Below are 18,742 nucleotides of genomic sequence, written 5' to 3' on the forward strand. Positions count from 1 at the left end.
TTTAAAATCATGTTTTAAGTGATTAACTTAAAACTGTGCTTAAAATGTTAAGATGGAAAAGAAAAGCTTACGTCTGGAAAGAACGATGAAATGACTAGTTGAAGTTACACAGACACTAGTGGCTTAGTTGCTAGACCGCCTTAAGAATAAGCTGCAGCATAAAACATTAAATTCAAAGGAGGCATTATTTTTTGTTTGTAACAGCATAGTTGTCAGAATACATTTTTCCTCATTGAAAACACATACAACCCATAAAAACACTCACATAATAGTGATGGAGATTTATACAGACCCTGCGAAAGTTTCAGAATTAGATTTTTATTTGTCTTATTTTTGGAGAGAAAGGGTGAGACGCTATTCAGCAGAGATATTTGCCAGAAGCAAAGAACCAACTAACTGGATGGGGGAAAAAATGGAGAGGAGTCGAAAAGAAAGAGTACTCAAGTGTGCATGAGAAATGTTAAAAGGGCAAAAAACCAAGAAAATCATTTTTTTTTAACAGCTTCTATCACACAGTACTGTCTTTTGAAAAGTAGAACTACTTGGCCTTACAAAGACATGAGTATTAACTAGGATATTAGAAATCAAAGAGTAAGTTATTAAGTTAAAACTTTAAGCAGTCATTGAAAGAAGTTACTCTTAGAAATAAAATATTTAAGTCTCCAGCTAGATATTTTTAAACAAGTTAAATTATGCTATAACTTTCATTTACATATTTTATGGATCTAGATTTAATCTGTTTTCATAGCTAAAAAAAAAATGTTACTGAACCCTGTGTTAATCCACACACTTTCAGTTTTTCCTCTCCTAGACAATGCTTAAATCAGAATCCTCAAACTTTAGAGAGGAGGTTCTCTACTCTGGGACATTCTGCTCCCCAGAGGGCATTTGGCCATGTCTGTAGACAATTTTTGTTGTTCCGGATGGGGAAGGGTTGCTATTAGCATCTAGTGAGTAGAGATCAGGGATGTTATTAAACACTCTACAAGGCACAGGATTGCTTTTCACGCAAAAAGAATTAGCCAATCCAAAATGTCAACAGTGCTGAGGTTGAGAAACCCTACTTTTAAGTAACATAATATTCATCTCAGGAGCTTATTAAAAATACAAGTTTTGGGGCATTGCTTCCAGGAGTTATGATCTCAAGGCTAGAGATGGAATTCAAAAATGAGCACCAGGTTATTTTCCTTAGGTTCATTCTCCCCATACACCTTCTTCAGGTAATATTTTAAGATGTGCCAGACTAATTATCCAGATACTTCAATTAAAGTCAAGTCAATAACACTTGGTGACCATTACCTAACTTATAAGAATGGTTAAGAGGAATTATCTATTTCAATAGGGCTTGTCACGCAACTACAAATTCAACCACAGTTGAATGTCATGAATTAGATACATAAATGCAACTTTAGATCAGGAACAGAGGCAGCACCTGGGAATTTGTCAGGATCTCAAGCCCTAACCCAATCCTGCAGACCCACATTCTGCATTTCTATAAGATCCCTTCTACGAAGCTTTAAACAAAATAATAAATCTGAAATATTTAAATATAGTGTCAAGCATACATGTCTAATCACTGTGAGAGTTGGAGGTGACGGTGGCGATGACGGTAATGATGACAGTGTAAGTGGGGCAGCAAGGAGAGCCTGAAGACCAGGAATGATTTAATGAAAAGATTCCTAAAAAGAGATTAGATTCAATCTAGAATGTATTAGTTTTCTATTTGTGTAGCAAATTGCCACAACCTTCTAGCTTAAAATACCCATTATTATCTCACAGTTCTGTAGGAGTGACTGTTTTCTGCTCAGGGTATCACAAAGCTGAAACCAGCGTGCCAGTCCAGCTTGTCTGGAGGCTCCAGGGGAAAATCATTTCCACGCTCATTCGTCTTATTGGCAGAGTTCAGTTCTTCACGGTTATAGGACTGAAGTCCCTGTCCGTCAAAGGCCGTCAGAAGGGGGCCACTCAGCTTCTAGAGGCCACTCACATTCCTGGCTATGGAGCCCCCTCCATCCTCAAGTCAGCATTAGTTCACTGCATCCTTCTCATGCTTTGAATCTTTGACTTTCCCTCCTTTCACCATCCAGAGGAAGTCCCTGCTTTAAAGGGCTCATGCGATCAGGTTAGACCACCCAGATAACTTCCTTTTATTGAAGTCGACTGACCCATAAAATAACCTCATCCTGCAAGTAAAATCCATCTATTATGCAGGGGTCAGGGAATCTTGAAGGACAGCTGAAGATTCTGCCCGCCACACAGAGCCATTGAAGTGATGAGCGTCCGGGACAAAGGCAGCCCTGGTGGCATCAGAAAAGGACAGGCGGTAGGTGTGCTGGTGAATGTATAAATCTGTGGAGGATGTCCACAGACACTTATTCTCTTCTTCCAGTAAGTGTTTAATTTGCTAAAAGTGAATGGAAAGAGCTGTGAGTGGAACAGTTTTAAGACAGCTGCTACAGGCAATGGGAGAGAGTTTAACAGGATAAAATGGAAAGAAACGTTGCCAGACCATGCTGAGCTACCAGCAGGAGGCAGATGTGCCTCAGAAGAGACTCCACTACAAGGGCAGAGCAGTCATGGACTGGAAGTTTCCTGACAAATGCGGAGAGGAGGAGGGAGGAGCCTCTGCCTCAGAGGGCTGCCCAGAAATGAGCCTTCTCAACGGGGCGCCAGGTTACCACCAAGCTCAGGCAAACACCTGGAGGAAAAATTTGCTAACTTATTGTTTCCTTTTCACTGTAACATAAATACGAAGTAAAGAGGACCACACATCCTTTGAGCTTCAGGACTTTAAATAGGGGGATGAGAGCAATAGATTAATTTTTTCAAGGAGTGTAAAATGACACAGTCTCATCACGTTCCATGGAGCTGTGAGGCAAATGCTGCGGTTGCTTGGCAATAGTGAAGCCTCTTTTGAGTGATTCATGGTAATGATGTTTAAACAATATAGAATGGAGGGAAAGTGATTTTATCTTCCCTCTCACTTTATTATAGAAAAGAGATTGTGAAGTATGAGACTGACAAAGTCAACGGGCGACACCTCATTTGTTGCATGTGTCACAGGTTCACTAGCCCCGCTCTTTGCCTTTCACACCTTTCACTCTGGTGCACTGGCCTCACAGCCAGGTAAGAGGGAGAACTTTAAGTCCTGCCTGAACGTCAGGGACCGACATCAACGGTGCACTGTTCCACTCTGTGTTTAAGTTGATGCTCTGCTTTTGTTTACTGCGTAATAATTTTTAAAAATGGTAACATTAAAAAATCCCATGCTTGAGTTTCAGTTAAAAAAATTAGATGCATTTAAAGAATACAAGTCACTATGGTTTTACATGCAATGATCTCCTTCTTCTCTGGGTTCAAATTTCTGCCAAGATACTCTTAAAGGGGTTTTAAGACATTTCACCTAATGTCTTGAAGAAAAGGCTATCATTTGAGAATTAATCAGTGGGAAAGAGCAGGACAATTTTACATGTCTGTTTCCCATATGTTCATAAATACATTTATAATAAAATAAAACACAAAGTCATGAATGGTGACTTTTAAGCCATACAAAACAGGTTAAGTCACTATTCACAAGAAGAATCACACCTGGTTTTGCTGCTTTGCCTTAAATCTGAAATTATTTTTGATTTTGCTTAAGTTGGTTCAAGACTGCATATATAAAGCATAATAAAATAGATATCTTTGGCATCTATCCAAGTTTCCACAGTTGGTTAGGTGTGATCCCAAGAAAAACATTATTATGTTAGGAAATAAAGCTGATACTGACTAATGCAAATTAGACAATGTTTAGTAGTTTCAGTGAAGTGTTCACCATATGTTAGTTATTCTGGTAAGTCCTCATTTAATTTTCTCAATTTGACAAGACAGTTATTATTATTTCCATTTTCTAAAGGAAGAAATTGAGCTTCGAAAATGATGGGCTATCTTAACCTTGTCCAGCAGGAGATTTGAGATTTGTATCCAAAGTCACGTTGTGCTACTTGTTTGTTCGAAAGCCTTCAATGGATTCCCCTTTCTCTCAAATAATATCCCAAATCATTACTATTTCCTACAAGGCAGATCCTGAGCTAGCTCTCACTTCATCTTTACCACTTACCTTTCACAAACTCACTCAGTTCCAGCCACTCCCAAGCAAACTACTGATTTTTAGCTTCTGTATTGCTCTTCTCTCCCTGAATTCTCTTCCCACAAATATCGGCATGGCTTACTTATTTACTTCTTTCATATTTGTACCTGAGTGTCACCTTATCAGACAAGTCTTTAATCATTCTTCCTTTACTTTGCTTTATATTTCCTCATAGCATTTATTTATGTATTTGTTATCTCTGTGCCTCTCTTTTCTTTCTGCATAAAAATAGGATTTTGTTTTGTTCAGTGCTATGTCTCTTGTACTTAGAACAAAAGCTGTCATGTAGTAGTCATTACAATTTGTTGCACGAAAATATGAATTATTAACATTTACACATCAAAGGAGAACATACATTATGTGACTGGGCTCTGATAGTCTCAAATTCAGTTCGGGAATGTTTCAGAGGAATTTGTTGCCAACCTTCAGTTCAGTGAGGGCTTTATAGAGAGCAAATATCATTTTCAGGGACAGATTAAAAGGCTTGATTCACTGATTTTAAGATAACAACAAGGTCTACGGCCATGCCACCCTGAACGTGCCCAATCCTGTCTGATCTCGGAAGCTAAGCAGGGTTGGACCTGGTGAGTACTTGAATGGGAGACCACCTAGAAATACCAGGTGCTGTAGGTATTAAGAAAAAAAATTAAAAAAAGATTACAACAAGAAGGGCAGGAGTAAGACCGATATTAGAAAAGTGCTCAGTTTTGGATGAAACATTATTTCTAATGAGAAAACAGCAAACAAATTTATCTGAGTTGAGTAGAGAAGAAAAAAGGAGAAAAAGGAGAAGACCAGAAATGTAGGGTCATTTAACGTAGTCTGTGGTGGATGGTCAAGAAGAGGGAGAGGAGTTTGCACATGATGAGGCGATATCAACATCTACAGGTGGTCGAAGAAGATGCAGTGACACAGTGAGAATGCAGGTGAGGAACGGCCTTGACAACACTGCTAACATTTTCTGGAAAGGGTGTAGCTTTAGGCTACCTTTTTTGCAAGAAATGTCTGACAGGCCATGGATTTGAAATACCGCAGGGGAAAAAGGAAGAAAAAAGAAAACTAGCAATTTGTGTAGGTCCTACTACAAGTCAGGCACTTTTCTCAACCTATGCATGCATTGTCTTTAAATTACTACGAAACATCCATAAGAATCTATTATTTGATATCATTTTGTATCTTTTATAAATAAGGAAATTAGGTTCAAGGAAAATTAAGGATTTTGCACAAAATCACTCTGCAAGGTTCAGGTCTAGAGTTCAACTCCGGATCTATCGCTTTCCAGCACCCATTCCCTTCCCCCTCCCCCTGTTGAGTTTTTTTGTTATTGTTGTTGTTTAGATGATTGGGATTTACCAATGGAACATATGCTAAAAAAAGAAAATTCATAAATGTGCTTCCAAGATAAAGCCCAAATATTCCACCAGGGTTTAGCTTTTATTTTTATTCAAGTATTTAGTACACTTTGCCTTTTGTAATGCTTGAGTGTACTCATGCCTTCTTCCTTACAAGACTATCCACTCATTGGAGGCTGATTGTGTTTCCCACACTTCTCCATTTCCAACACTTAGCAGATTTTTTTATATGCATAAAGATATTAAAATTATTTTTTGTGTGAAAGTAGTTTAAATTATATATAGCAAGACATTATACGGAAGTATTAAGAAGGGATTTCATTAATATCATCACTGCTGTAGAAAGGTTAGTCTTGGTCATAGGCTTTAGAATATCTAAAAAGATTTAAATTGAAAGTATATGTCCTCTATTAACATGTAGATAAAATAGGTAATTTTGAGAGTATAGGACAATTTGTGGAGATTTTTCTACTCTTAAGAAAAATATTTCTATACTGCTTTTATGCTCTTTTTACTAACTCTTTTACTCTAGGCCTCTTTTGCTTTTTAAAGCAACCCCTTTGCAAAGGAAATCATTTGTAATTCATGTTTAAAGAGAAAATACATAGACTGTCAATCCATGTGATTCAAGTCAGAGCATTTTATGATTATCTGTATCTTGGTCAAGACACTGCCTTCTCAGAAGCTTTGGTCAATGAATCATGTCTAAATTGCATGCTAATGTCCATTATGATAAGGTTGTGACTTCTGGAAAGATGAATGGGTCTTTCAAATGGTAGCTCTGAAACTGGAATTTACTGAGAATATAAACTCCACAAAGAGATTTCTTTTGCTAATGAGGGACCATCTCACTCATTTTTTTTTTTATTGTATCTGTATCCATAAATTTAAAACATAACATTGAGTTACATATCTATTTTTTTTCCTCAGATATCTCCATTGCATCATTTTAAAGTCCCTTGTGGCTTTTGTGGATGTTTTGGTTCATGCTTCGGGACTTTTGTTGTAATATATTACATACTCATCATGGAAAAATGATATGGGTTCTTATCAGTTGATTCTTTACAAAAATATTTCCTTAATATCATAGTGATAAACAGTGAAAGCCCAAGAATATGGGATCAGTAGAAAGACCATACGTTTTATTTGGGAATTATCTGTTTGTTTTGGCAGGCTGCTATTTTCATTTTCTCAGCTATTTTCAGGAGTATGAAGACATCAGGTACAAAAGGCAAGCCTATGCAAACAAATGACTATCCTTTTACTTAATGTTTTCCTCCTCCATATTCTGTGGTATCTTCTGTCAGTTTCATTAAGGTATAATTTACATAGAATAAAATTAACAAATTTTCAATGTACAATTTTATGAGTTTTGATCAATGTATGACCACAATAATAACTCAGAATATTTACATTATCTCGAAAAGTTCTCTCATGTCTCTTTGCAGTCGATCTAATCCCACCCAATTTAGTGGCCACTAGTAACCACTCAGCTGCTTTCTATCAACATAGTTTTGCCTTTTCTAGAATGTAATATCGGTGAAATCATATAGTGTGTACTCTTGTGTGTCAGTTTTTAAGGTTAATCCATGTTGCTGCATATGTCATTAGTTGACATTTTTTTATTGGTAATTTGGACTATGTTTTATGATATATCATAATGTGCTTATCTGTTCACCAGTTAATGGACATTTTGGTTGTTTCACAATTCGATATTATAAATAAAACTGTCATTTTTCAATACTTTATGGGTACACATTTTATTTCACTTGGGTAATTTTAAGAGTAGAATTGTCGAGTTACACAGTAAATGTATGTTTGACTTCATAACAAACTGCCAAACTTGTTTCACATGTTCACTAATGTTTGGCACTGTCAGTCTTGTTAAATTTATCTATTCCATGGGTATGCAGTGGTATCTCATGTAAGTCTGAGTTTGTAATACTGGAATAAGTAATGTTCCTGAGCATCTTTTCATGTGCTCATTTACCATCTACATATCTTCTTGGGTGAAGTGTCTATTCAAATCTTTTGTCCATTTATGAGGACTGACTACTGCTCTTCTTAGATCATTTATTTTAAAAGTATGTAGTAAAGCAAAGTTTAGTTTAAGTTTGGTTTCTAAAGATTGACTACTTGCCTGCTGCCACCTACTTGCTGGTTGCATGACCAAGCAACAAGATCTGGTCACTGAACTCCCATGGCCTAGGGACTAACCCTTGAGTACAACTTTGAGAACTAGAATTTATCTTGAATAGATAAAATGATAGACTTCTTCACAGGGCTCTTTAAATACACCTCTAATTCTGTCTTTAAATGTAAAACTATTTCTAAGAAACCCCAGAGAGAGTATTTATTCTCTTTTTCTTTTTTCTCTTCCTCCTTTCCCCTCCTTCTCCCTGTCTCTCTTACCATGACGTATCTGGCAGTGAAGAACTGAGGACTACTCCTCACTTCTATCTAAAATTTTGTTTATTAATTTGCTGAGAATACTTCAGTGGATCATTAGTTTATTCCTAATAGTTTTGTAACCTCAGATTGGTGTGAGAAGATAGTATGTGATTGAAACAGGGCAAATCAGGCTCCTCCTTGGTCATTTTCTGCCAGAGTCCAAGGGTACACCCTTTTACTACTGAGATCAACATGCTGGTAAGATGAGTTTTGACTGTTAAAAGACCCAAGAAAAGTTTCATTTAAAAAAAAAAGAAAAAAAGTCTTGAGCTTGATTCTGTCAAGTTTGGAGCCAGATATAGCCTTAGACTTTTCTGTATGTGAACCCCACCTGAGAGGTTGGGGGTGGGAGAGGGAGCCTTTAGCATGGTTTATCTTAAATCATTTGGACTTCTGTCATTTTGAATCAAAGCAGTCCAGACTAATGTGATGGGAAGGGAGGTGGGATAAGAACAGTAAGGACCAAGGAGTTCAGCTGAAAAGTTGGATTGGAAGTTGGCAAGGGATCCATGTTTGCTAAATCAGCAGGGAAAGGAAATATTACGCAGGAGTTGTATTGAGTACAGTGAATTCTCACAGTTCATGTGGCCAAGGATCTGTGTTTTCTGCAGCAGAAGTACAGGAGAAAAAAAAGGAAAGAAGGTGAAATAATAGAAGAAAAAGGAAAACATTTCCTCTAACAGGGCCAAAGACAAAATGAGTCCAAGTTTGGAGTGGTCATATGTGAATCACGGTTGGACCCAGGTTAGAGATGGCCTCTACTAAGGCAAAATACTCGTATTATAATCAGCCTAAGAAAACTGCCTGTGGCATTCCAGAGGGGTATTTTTTCCTTCAGTTCTTACACAGTTGAAGTGAGATAAGGTCAGTGCTTTGTTCAGACTTAAATCTCGTACATCTTTTCCTTTGAGCTACTGTATTGATGTTCACTTAAAGATCAAACCACCAAATGTAATATGTACCCTAATATCACACTACAATTTCTTGGTACATGTGTTCAAATAGGTAGAAAAAATATGTATATTAAACAGTTTAGGGAAAAACGTCTTCTGTGATTACCTGCAGAACATTATTACTATTGACTTGGTTAAAGGAGAAAAAGAAAACAATTTGTCCTAATTTGGACAGAATAGCTTTAGTATTATGACAATCCTGGAAAAAATGGAATTTGAGTAGAAAGAAGCACAGGCACTCTGATTTGATAAACTACTTGGGATAAGGTAGGTGTTCAGGGCATATCTACTAGTAAGTAATGAAAAAAGTCCTCAGGCAGGTTTGCCCTGCTTATTACACCTAATTCATAGTACCCCCTTTTTTGTCTTATCGCATTTCCCCCAAACTTTTCATTCTTCATCAAACCAAGCATAAAAGTAATGAAGTTTAATCATTTCCTCTCATGTCATATAAAATATTAAATAAATTTGCATGTTTTATTTAATCTGTCTTTTGTTTTGGGGCTCCAGCCAAGAACTTAGAAAGGCAGAGAAAAAGATATTTTTCTTCCCTTCTACTCATGAAGGAAACATTATTATTATATGATAAAACTGAAGCTCAGAGTAATGTAACCTCAGATATCACAAAACTAGTAAATGGCAAATTCTTGACTATTTGAATTCTAAATTTTAAGCAGCAAAAGCTATGCCACTCAGCTTAAACAAGAAGGGATCACATAAAATATTATGTAGCTCACGGGATCCTTGAGGAGGATGGAATCCCCGGCTCCAGGCTAAGTTTGTAAGGCAGCTTCCGGAACCACAGCGTAGAACTGGCCTCACAGGTGAGCTGTAGACTCCCCTGAACCAGGATCACATTTCCCCTGCTATGAAAACCTGTCCCACTGCTGTAACCAGAAAACATACCACATCTGCTACCACCTTCCCCAGACACACCTTCCAATGATCTCACAGTCACTTCTGAAACAGAGTGTCATGGGACAGACATAAGGGATAGAACCAAAGTAGGGACTAGGGTGAGACAGGGAAGAAGCAAGGGTGTAAAATTTAAAGGGGCACTCACTCTTCAGAGTCATGCACATGCAGCACACACGTCTGAGAGCGGGTGCTTCCTGAAATTTTGTATATCGGGTGCCTTGCTTTCCTAACACAAGCCCTGGCCCTAGACCTGAATGTAGGTCTTCACCTTAGCTGCAAGAGAGTTTGCCATGGAGCACCAGGACAATTCTGCCAAGTCATAGACTGCAAACTCAGCTGGTAGGGCTGTTTCTACCAATGATCTTTGATATTTTGCTTATTGTTTGGCTCTGAATTTCTGAAAAAAAATAACTAGGAGACAATGTTATTTCAGAGGGACTGCTGAAATCTCAGTAATGATTAAATACTTATAAATGTTGAGCAAATAAAAAATGTAATGAGCAATTAATAGATATGGTCTTCTAATGATTAATTTTCAAATAAGGATTTTTGTTCCTAAATAGTAATCTTTGATAGAAAACCTGTGATTCTCACAAATCTATATCCCACTTTGGATATTCTTCAATCATGTTTCCCATGCACTTGCTGAGTGCATTCAAATTCTACATGCAAAGATTTCTATCTGATTTGTTGGCCTCTCAACCTCATTCTTATAAAATGCTGCCTGCTCTCAATCAATAACCTTTTGTATCAGGCAAGCTATTGACTGCAGAATGGAGAAATCAGTTCATAGTCACACTGTGACAAGAGAAATGCTAGAGAAATAATTAGCCTTAAAAATTCTAGTCTTAAAAAACACTTACATTTGAGTTACATCAAGTTTGTAGGTCTAGAGTTGCTAGAAATCAGAATCAGGGATTTTAGAACTTAGTGTGATTAAAAATTAAGTACTCCAACTTGTGATTCTTCATTATCACATAGAAAAAATGATACAAATGGCATCAATCTCCCAACTACATTAATTTACAATTTGAAATTCCCCACCCTGTCCCCCCAGTTTCTCACATAGATATCCACAATTTGCTTTCTATTTTCATAGCTTGCTCTGATTGTAAGTGTGTCACAGTCATTTTATCGAAAAGAGCTGAAATTTCACACCCTGATACTCATAGTTAAGAAGACTTTCTGAATAGAGGTGTTGGCAAATAGTTACCTAAAATTATGCTTCTATTATTTCTCATTCAGCCAGAACCAAAACAAAATTAAGAAAATGGTTTTTTGTCCCTTAGTTTGCTACCAAAAAAAATTACTTATGAAACACAATGCAGAATATGAGGGAGAACAACATTTCATTGTTGTTGGTGGCTATTAATTGAAGAATAAAAGAGTTTGCTTTCTAAAACTTTGTTAGAAGAGGGAAGTAATAGCTAATACATTCTCACAGTATCTGTCAAATGATTAAAAGTACCAAATTTATCCCCAATTTAACAAATGTCAGAGAAAGGAAAGCCACAGTGATAGGTAGAACAATGGTCCCCTAAAGATGTTCATACCCAAATCCCCAACACCTGTGAATATGTTACCATACATAGCAAAAAGGATTTTGTACATGTAATTATATTAAGAATTCTGCGATTGGTGAGATTATTCTGAATTTCCTTGGTGGGCCCAATATAAACAAGAGTCCTTATAGGAGGGAAGAAGGAGGGTGAGAGTCAGGGAAGGTGAGGTGACAATAAAAGCAAGACAGAGAGAGAGAAGGAAAGAGGGAGGGAGGGGAGGAAGAGAGTGGGGAAGAGAGAGAAGGAGATATATAAATGTATAATTATATAATTATATACATATGTAATTAAATTTGTTTTTTAAACAAGATATTATAGTGGATATATAAAATGAAAAAAGGAAATAACTATTTAGCATTCATAAAATCATGAGCTTTGCCAAAGTTCTGGGAAAAATAAACGTTAAACTATTGTTATATATTTTATAAAACTTTTGGGTTTCATGGTCATTTTAGGTTACAATATAATACAAAGAGTTAATAAAGACCACAGAGTTCCTATATAATCTTCAAATATTTTACCTAAGTATATTTATCAAACTGAATAAATTAACATTGGTACAATAATAATAATTAAACTACAGACTTTATTCAGATTTCACTAGTTTTTCCACTAATATCTTTTTTCTGTTCCAGGATCCCATCAGGCATACTATATTACATTTATTCATTGTGTTTCCTTAGTGTCCTCTGATCTGTGAAAATTTCTCAGTATTTCCTTGTTTTTCATGACTTGACTCTTTAGAAGAGTACTAGAGAGATATTTTCTAGACTATCAATCAATTTTGGTTTGTGTTATTTTTCCTTATCATTAGGCTAGTATTATGGATTTGGGGAAAGGCCATTACGGAGGTGAGAGGCCTTTCTCATTGCATCAGATCAGGAAGTACATGTTATCAATATAACTTATTACTATTGATAACCTGATCACTTGGTAAGAGGATGTCCTCCAGGTTTCTGTATAGAGTATTTTCCCCTAAATACAGTCTGCACTCCATTAAGCTTCACCTCCTACACGATCAGAATCAAAGAATTCATGGAAATATGTTAGAACTGCCACATGATTAATATTTTGGGGGAGATATTTTGAGACTGCAAATATCCTGTTTCTCCTTAAAGTTTTCCTCATCGGTTTAAGCATTTAACAGTGAATCTTGCACACAGCAGTTATTACTGGGGTGTTCTTACGGTGATTTTCTATTCCATGCATATTTCTACTTGGAATTTTCCTTCAAGAAAAATTTGTCTCTTTTCCCTCATTTATTTATTCAAATATTTATTAATGTCAGTATAGATTCATGGGCATATATTTTATTTTTAGATTATAATCTAAAACTATAATTTTTCAAATTTGTTATTCATTAACTTCATATTTTAAAACATGCAAATACTGTGGGATAAAAACATAAATGACATAAATTCTTTCTCTAAAATACTGAAAATAAATGGGAAGTTATATACTAAAAAAACTGAAAAAATTTAGGCAACGCTTCTCAAGTTTCATGTATACCAGGATCAGCTGAGGAACTTACTAAAATGCAGATTCTTGGACGTCCCTCCCTATATTTGTATATTTGTATTTGTATATTTAGCAGGTCTATAGTGGGACATAAAATTGGCATTTTAACAAATTCGCTAGGTGATTTTTGATTTATGCATATGAAAATAAATTGAGATATATTGTTTGGAGTAAACCTCAGTAATACCACTCGGTGTTGAGTACATGAGGAAAATATAATACTTGGGAGTCACATATTAAGTAGAAGTTTAAGAATGCTATGAAAGTCAGTGTTACATCTGATTTATTTAATATAATCACTGATTATGTAAATAAAAATCACATCTATCATATCTGAAAATAATATAATATGAAGAGTTTCAGGAATACCAGTTCAGTAAGAATAACCATACGAAACAGAATATGTATAATAAATATCTGGGGTAAGAAGAATTTTCATCTTTTTGAAATATTTTGATTGTCTTCCACTTTTTGATTTCATTATAGCACTTGGTAGATATAACCAAGGGATGGTTGTAAGGGTGCTCTCATTCACTCACAAGAAGCTTTAAGCAGAATTACCAATGTGGTTTGAATTCTAGCTCTACATTTTGTTAGTTGTATGAAAATAGAAAAATTATTTTCTCTCTGTAAATTTCAGAGAATAAAATAATGCACTTAAATCTTGCAACTCCCCCCGCCCCCCAAAAAACAAGTATTTGGCAAATTATTATTATTACTCTTACTATTATTTCTTTTCCCTATGAATCATCTAAATAACTCATTATCTCAGATATTCGTTTCATTTTTTAGTGCATATCTAACCAAAGACAAATTTATTAACACATATTGGAAACATTATAGAGATGTAGTTTAGCATTTATGTCCATAAAGTACCTTCCTCAAAGTTCGATGAACATACAAAAACTATGTATTTTGTTAAGGTTTATCGTTAGCTGATTCTGAAATTTAATTCATGTTAAAATTGTAGACTAAATCCACATTTTAGTTAATTTCAAAACTTCATTAGTACAGTGTGAGAATTTCTTTCTTAAACTTGGGACTGAAACTATAGAAGCATAGTAATAATTTTGAAACGTATTTTGGCACATGTGTGTTCCAGCTCCTGAGATTGATTTGTTTTGAGAATTTTGATTGCGGGTAAATGCCAGAGAAAAACTAAAGAAGGTGGACATGATAATTTGATCTACCTAATAAAGACAATAGAACAAATATAGGTAGTGGGAGTTGGCAAAAAGAGAAGAGCAAAATAACCTGAGGATGGAAGATCATTTTAACATGAAGGTAAAAGTGAATTATGAAAATAGAGAGGCTCTGTATAGCTCTGGGCTATTTGAGATCAGAAAAAATGAGAAAAGGAAAATCTTGAGAAATGGTGATAGAGTTTTATATTAAATCTCTATTCGTTTTCCTTGAGATAGTCAAATTAAAATTTATTTTACTTCCAGTTATTATTCTTTGAATGAAACACAAGTGAAGACTGACCCATGTAGAGTCTGAGGGTTCAGATTACCAAAGGCATTACCACATTTCATGTATACATTGAGACAGTCCTCACTTTAGCACATCATTAACTGAGATTACAGTAGCATTTTGTGAATGTGACATTTTTGACCCTGATATTAAAAAAATAAGAGAAAAAATGTATAGCACTTATTTGCTTACTATGTTTAATAAGGAAATTTTAAAAGAAGCATGCAGCCCAATAGTACTTTATTTTCCCACTGTTTTAATTTTCCAAAAAAGGTCAGACAAGACTTTACTATTGTTATTCACGAAATCAAATGCCCTTACCCCTGAAAATGCAGATGGTAGTGGCTCTTTTAAAATACTGAGTGACATGGGCAGAAACTAACCACTTGATAAAAGATGCTGAAATGACAAAAATCCACATCTTCCATCTAATGAAGCTATTAATAAGGTCGATTTCCATAAGGTCTTAGAAGGCACGATATTTGTCTGTCTATGCAAATTTCACTCAGGTGTTATTAATGTCTCTTCCACTGGACAAAGGCCTGAAATAAAAGCCACCTGCATTTCAGAGTAAAATCAGACTCAGCTTATCTTAGAAACGAACAGATTTAAAGAAGAGTTCTTAGGAAGTAGACCAAGGAAATGATGAGTCTGGAACTTATAACTGCAGTGTGAGCATACATTTTTCTTCCTCTAATAGCACAGATGACCCATAACTAAACCAATAGTGCTGGGGTCTGAGGGTGAGAGGAGGAAAGTGTTTTTTAGGCAGAGTGGAATGAGCGGTTAGGGAATGAAAGCAGAGCTGTATTCACAGCCAGGGCTTGCGGGGCTGAAAGCAGAACTCCTACAGCCACTCAGTGATCTGGCTGAAGGGGTGCAAGGAATGTAATTAGCGTGCAAGGAATGTAATTAAGAGGAGAGTATTTGTGTCAGGAGGAGTCTCTAACACAACCTGGCACTGAATATACTGAGCATGTTTACACTTTTCTATGATTTTGAAGAGGGTGAAAAAATTACTCAATTATTGACTCTCCGGTTTAGCAGGGAGGCTATTTCAACACTGAGTTCAGAATAAGAATACCACAGCACCTTAAGAGTTTCAAAGGCACAATAAAGAAAAATAACGTTGGAAGAGCATCTATCCAAGCTGAGGCATCTATGTGAGTACGTTTTCTTCGAGTTGAAAATGAACTACACATAGTTTAGAGACTAGGGACAGGGATGTGGATATATAGCCGTTGTTATACATTTTATATGTCACTATTACATTTATTCCATTACAGAAGATCTTCTATCATATGTCTCATGTAAAAACCAAACCCACAGAAAGTACTGAAATCCAAAAGAATATCACAGTGAAATTATTTTGAAGGCTATAGTTACATTTAAAGGTAATTATGTATAAGACTCATCACATCTTAGAATTTTTTGTGCTCTGGAAATTATACATATTCATATTAACTTTCCAGAATAATTTGTCAATCAAAAATGTTTTTATGCTAGAATATGACATCATACCAGTTCAAAATAGCACCTCTGATTGACAAGGGTGGGTATTACAGGACTGCAGAATGAAAGTTGAGACACACTGGCTCCTTAAGAGAGTTCCCCTTTTCTTTACAAAGCACATCTATTCACCCAACATCTCCCTCTGGCTCCTTTAAACCAACATAACTTTTCCAACTTAAAAACTCATCTTTAGTTTGTTTCTTTCCTTTGATTTCTTTCTGAGTGTCTATGAACAAATTAGGTTTCCAGTGTCTTAACAATTACTCTTCACCCTGCTATACTTCTCTGTGCCATCATTCTTAAACTTTTGGTAGACGTTCTGTGCAGTTCTGCTTTCTTATCTCACTAGTCCATAACAGCTTCCTATCGGCTTTTTTGCCCATATTACTCTAAGATATCTTCTTGTTTTTAAATGCGAATATCCCTTAACTGCCTAAATAATAACCATTTCTAAGAACTTTTTGTGTTAGGAATTGAGAGCGAAAAAGAAACAGAAGTGGTACTTAAATAAGGATGTCACCTTTTTTCTAAATCGAATACTTCCTTTCACTTCCTGCTTTATAAAGATATTATCGATGAACAGATATTCAGTTTCATTACTGCAATTGACACAGATGCTTTTAGAGCAACAACATATCATTTCAGAAAAACTATTTAAACATCTCCTAAAGCCTATTACAAAGTAATTTTCCCTTTATGTTAGTCTTCACATTCTTTCATTGGAGTTAAAAAACTATCTCTACAACAAAATGTAAGAAACTTATATCCCATCTTTAATAAACAGAATATTCAGATTGTACTAAGAATGGAATGATAAGCTTAATTTTAAGTTAATGGCTTATAAATATAATTAATGTTTGTTGTTTTGCTCTTCTGATCGACATATCCAAAATATAATCCAACACAGGTATCTTTTTATTTTCAATAAATGCTTGCTGATCTTCATAATCTAATATTTGCAATGCATATTTCAGATTCTATATCTGTAAGTCTGCATTAAAATATAGGTATAATTCTTTCATAGCGACATAACTATACCCCCATCATATGTACAGCTAAATCCTAACCACTTAATTGGTATCATTTTCTAATGTGCATGGCATGCATTTAAAACATTTGAATAACTATTTTAACTGGAGAGTAAAACATAATCAGTAAGTCCTGATTTAGATGCAAATTTCTATAGATGGTATTTAGAATTAAACACTAAGAACCTCAAGATTTAAAAAATACATATTGCAATTCACTCAAGAGCATTTCAGAAGGCAGTTGGTATCAGTCACAGGAGGGAGGGCAGACTAGGAACCCAGGGAGAAAGCATGGAGGAAGTGTGGAGTAGTGAAAAAAGCACTGGCCGAGGAATTAGGGGGACCCAGCACTGATCGACCTTGGTCCTGCTTCTTCATTACTATTTGACTGACCTTAAGCAAAGCATGGTACTGAAATTTCTCAGTCTCCTCTCAAATATGAGACTTCCTTCCCAATGTCTTTGGAGAACTGTGTGCAGTGGTATATATAAACAACTCAATTCAATGTCTGACATATAGCAGATAAGTAAATTTTAGTTTTTCTCCCTTTGCATGCACACCCACTTTTTTTTGTTTTTCAATTGAAAGGCAGTAAAAAAATGTTATCCCTAAATAAAAAAGTAAAACTAAACAGGCAAAAATGTTATTATCTCAATCTAGAGATGTAAATTGGCATGGTGATGAAAATGGCATTCTATCATTCTCTCTAGTTAGGTAGTAACAGGAGCATATTTCTCAGACTGAAAAGAGTGCTTAGAAAAGTCTCATGTGGTACTGGTATTGGTGGATTTATAAAAGCACTAGCTGGAGACCAGACCCAGTCCAAGGCCTGTAGTTCTCCCCTATTTGCTGGGGGAAAAGATATGAACTTCCAGGGAAGAATTTCTCAACCTTTAAAAATTTCTCCTTCCTCTCGAAAGATTACTCAGGATATTTCCTGGCTTTGAAGATAAATTTAATTTGAGTGACAGAGTGAAAGAACAGTGTGAAAAGTGTTTAGTCACATTCTTAAGTTCAATACTATATCTTCTCTCTCAGTAATTGAAATAAATGTGTCATTTATGCAAACATTTTGGGAACAGGCTCTGTGAGGGAATCGTGTAAAAAAAAAAACCCCTTTGTATGTCATTTTATTTATTTGTTTGTTTGTTTCTTTGTTTATCTATTTATCTATTTATTTATTTATTTGGCGAGGCAACTCTTGGTTGACCTCACAGATTGCAAGGGCCTTGTCAATTTACAATCCTTTATTTTTATTTATTTTTTTTAATGCCTACAGTACCTGGTCTTCCTAGGTGGTCTCCCATCCAAGTACTAACCAGGCCCAACCGTGCTTAGCTTCCGAGATCAGACAAGATCGGTCTTGTTTAGGGTGGCATGGCCGTAGACTATATGTCATTTTAATAACTCACAGATACACTGAGAAGCAGCTGTGGTGGAATACTGACAATTCAGATTGACATCGGTTTCTGAGATGTGTATTTCCTCTTTTTTTTTTTTTCGAATTACTAAAAACATATACTCCCTACATATTATACATCCTTCAGGCTATATCATCTCTATCTGCTGCATTTTCAAGTTTTAGTTTCTAAACTATTGCTATTTCTGAAAAGAATTGCTTGATCAAATATATCAGTTTCAAATATATCTTTTCAAATAAAAGGTATACCTTTGCAAAATTCCTAATACATCAAATAATAAACATGTAATAGCAAATAAAAAGTATGGCACAAATGTATACATAATAGGACAGGAATTCTTTAAAAATTCACAAAGAGATGCACACATTAGCAGAGGAAAACACTAGAAATATAAGGACATTTGCAGTATTTAAATGGGATGGTAA

General features: G+C 35.4%; 1 protein-coding gene and 2 pseudogenes across 15 annotated transcripts in view; 1 reads left to right on the forward strand and 2 right to left on the reverse strand.

The window, feature by feature from the left end:
* The window catches only part of MARCHF1 (membrane associated ring-CH-type finger 1), a 576,629-nt gene that overhangs the window by 175,609 nt on the left and 382,278 nt on the right, over positions 1 to 18,742 (reverse strand). The window lies entirely within an intron of this gene.
* LOC120613524 (uncharacterized) lies at positions 4,644 to 4,762 on the forward strand (annotated as a pseudogene).
* LOC120613532 (uncharacterized) lies at positions 18,167 to 18,285 on the reverse strand (annotated as a pseudogene).

The sequence above is a fragment of the Pteropus medius genome, unplaced genomic scaffold (assembly GCF_902729225.1).
Source record: "Pteropus medius unplaced genomic scaffold, Ma_sr-lr_union100, whole genome shotgun sequence".
Classification (NCBI taxonomy): domain Eukaryota; kingdom Metazoa; phylum Chordata; class Mammalia; order Chiroptera; family Pteropodidae; genus Pteropus; species Pteropus medius.